We start from the raw sequence: 3,682 nt of genomic DNA, 5'->3' as shown, positions 1-3,682 counted from the left end.
AGAAAAAAATATTCATAGGAGTTGACAATTCTGAACCTGATTTACTTGTATGGGGCCTTTGTTTTACATGAAATTCCCTTTTTGATAGCTTGGCTCTCTAATCTGAGGAAAGACAGGGAGGCCAGAAGCAGCCACCTCTGAGATTTGCCACCAAGGAGTGAAGCAGGGTCAGACTTCATGGTGAAGTGGACCTGTCTCTATTGGCACTAGACTGAGCCCATCAGCTTGTACAAATGTTTTTCTGAATGCCAGTTTGAAAACCAATCTGGTTTTCAAACATTCTTATTTGCTCTCCTTTTTTTTCATTATTATTTTAAGTTGAGGACACCATTTCTAAATGTTCTTGACTGATGCATACTCCGTGTTTTGAACGCTGTGCCTGGAGTCTCTGTGATTTTTGCGTGACAACAGGATTACATTTATACAATTAATTAATGTTTGCTTGACCACTTTTATCCAATTTCTTTCTCCAGCACATAAAAGAGAACCTGACATAAATTTCTCTTTCAAAACAATTGACTTAGCAACTGCTGACCTTCTGTTCTGTCATTCTGAGGATTGATTGGATATTGTTAAATTGTTTCATTCTGCAGTAATTAAACATAAAATTAATTATGCTGGTAACCTATTATTTCTTTGAACCAAGGGCTAAGTCATTTGTTTTTGCTTGGTTACTCTGTGGGTTCTGACATCAGACAGCAAAACCTTGCTGTTACAAACAAACTAAACAGTATAAAGGGAGCAATTTAATAACCAAAATATAATATAAAGACTTCTAATTTCCGTATGGCTGGCCTATTGCATTAGGTTAATATAATTTGATCTATAAATCTTTTAAACCTTATGATTTTGTAATTTAAACATTTCCTGGATGGCTAATCACGCAGGGAAAGAATAATAATAATAATAAAACGCCAACCTAAAACAAAACATGAGCCAAAAATATACCTTAAAAGTAGATTAAAAAGATTAGATAGGAGGAGCATTTGTAGAAGACCCAGTGAGCTCTAGTATGGCTGAATATTTCTGGAGCTTGCTGCTTATACAAGTCTGCCTGCATTCAGTCTGGTGCTGATGCAGAATTTCCTTTGTTATGATGAAAGCGTTGTTAGGTATGTTTACATTGCTAGTATTTGGTGTAGAAAGGAACATCAGAAGGACAAGTTGATATTATCAAAATGTATGTGCTCACGGACACCAAAATAGTTATTTTGTGGCTTTCATTAGCATGGGCCATATTAATTTAATTAACATGATTGAAAGTTATATCATACCATGAGGTGGATACCGAGCCCCGGCGTATTACTCACCCATGGGGTATAAAATGTTATGGCTGACAAAAGAGGTGCATGTTTGTACCTGTGTGTGTTCCCAGTGACAAGTTCACATATGTGCTTTGCCCCAAAACTGGTGGGGATGGTGTGACGACAATCATGTAAAAGTCAGAATGGGAGAAAAATAGAAATGGGCAACTGCCTGGCTTTAGCAAAAGGTGGGCTTTTCCCAGGGCCAGGTGCTGGTTGTCAACTTCTAGGCTCACCAGCCTCTTCCTGGGACTCTGTCTCCAGCACCAGCATCACCTGGGAGGTTTTACACTCCAGGTTGGAGCACTGCAAACAAAAAACCTTTGACATTCATGGCTACTGAGACGAGTTCTGGAGGTGGCTTTGAAGGTTGGCACTTCATGTCCCTGACTCCAGTTGCTGCCAATGGGGCCATGAGCCAGGCTTTGCTGCCATGCGGGGGGGAAGGACACATGGGGAAATGCTTCTGTGCTTTTTTCTCCCTGTTGTTTTGGGTAGCTACCTGCTTTGCTTGCACCCAGAGCCAGCTCTGATGGAGTTCTTATAAGATCTTCAGGCTGTTCTGTGTATGTGTGTGTCTCTTTCCTCTCCTTTTTCACCTTGGAGTGATCTTTGCTGGTAGCCATCTTTTCATGACACTTGAATCTCTGGTGTAGAGCTAAATTCTTCTGCTGTGACAAGGCATACATCAGAGATGTGGGAATCTTGAACATAAATGACTTTTTAATTGTATGACTCCACATAACCCGTTGCTGAAAGATGTGGTAGGCAAGAGAGTGCAATACTTTACAGACCAAACACATACAAATATATGAGCCCTTTTTTCTCATTCCCCTGCCCTAAGGCAAGTAATACACTCAGCTCTGTGGACATTGAGCCTAATTTGATTGCACTTACCCCAGTGAAACTATATTGACTTCGGTGGAGACACTGCTTTCCACTGATATAAATGAGAGCTAACTAGTTCTTCATTCAGGCCAGTGGCTATTACCACTCAGGTTAAGAGCGGCACACAGCAGCGATGGCTGCCTGTTTGTCATTGGCTGAGAAATGTCTGCTTTGTGGGTATGTCTTTCAAGGCTCATTTTCCACCTTGGTGTGGAGGAATTTTGGGTAACGAGTTGTTTCGTGTGTCTTAGCATTTCTGCAGGAATGGTTTGATTAAAGTCCTGCCAGTAGCTCATACTTCAAATGTGCAGTCTCATCGCCTGCAGGAGTAACATGAAAATATTTCTGAAGGATTCTGTTCCCTAATAATCTGGGTTTTTTCAAGACTTTGACCTGTGCTCACTCTGTGTGAGATCAGACATCCCCATCGGTACTAAAGGGTCTTTGGTCCTCCCTGAGCTCTGTTGGCTCCCATCTGTTCCAGTCCCTGAGCTCTGTCTGTGTGGATACAACTTGCTCCCTGCTTTTTAACCTTACAGTTTTATTTGCAGCCACCTCTTCAGGGTAGCCTCAGAGATTATAACTCTGTAACTCCTCATTTGCAATTTTTCTGTGGAAAAAGCTGTCCTGGACTCTTTCTGTCTGTCTGCAAAGTCACTGTTGTTTAATTCAATAAATTAAATTCTCAAGCTTTACCCTTACCAAGAGAGAATTGCAGGGACCTTTTCTAGCATCCTTGGTGTGGATGTAGGTATACACATTTTTTCCTCACAGGCTTTAAGTATTTTTTTCAACTTGCTGTCTCCTGCAAGTAGGAAAGCTGGAAGTCTCCTGAGACATTTTAGGCAATGTTTTTTGGAGATGTGATAGGTGAGGAAAATATTCTGCAGCTTTTGCATCTCCAGTCTCAAGAGCCATCTCTTATGCCCAGAAAACCTCTTACATGTCCAAGCTTTGCAGCACAGAGCTGTGAAGGTCTACGTGTTCTTTTCCCAAATACTGTAGCCCAGATAGTCATTTTCTTGATATATTTGCAGCCTCTGGCCTTGGCATCTTGAAGGGTATGACCTTGCTGATCCCTTCTGCTCTACAGACTCAAGCAGTCAACCAGAAAGGTATATAGAAATGAATATTGTGTATCCTTGTGCCCACCTGCCCTGCACACTCTGTTCCACACCAGTCTGCTCCAGCTGCATGTAAACAGCTTAGCCATGAGTTACGCTTTCCAGCTGACTACTGCTGGTTATAAACCTTGAGTTATTTTTCATGGCCAGACCTTCTGAAGCTGCTCTTGGTGTCTTACTCGATGACAGGAGGAAGAAAACATGTTAGAAGTTTCCTCTCAGGGAGTCAGTTGCTGCTCCTTATGGAGCCCTGATGGCTTTTAGGATAGAAGTCCTGACTCTGCTGCTGACCTGCCCCTGATTAGAGGGGCTACTCTGGATCCTCTGGAGCTCTTCTAGGAAGCAAAGCTTGAATGAAAGCACACA

Source organism: Buteo buteo, chromosome 9, assembly GCF_964188355.1.
Source record: "Buteo buteo chromosome 9, bButBut1.hap1.1, whole genome shotgun sequence".
Lineage (NCBI taxonomy): Eukaryota > Metazoa > Chordata > Aves > Accipitriformes > Accipitridae > Buteo > Buteo buteo.
This window is presented reverse-complemented; position numbering follows the sequence as displayed.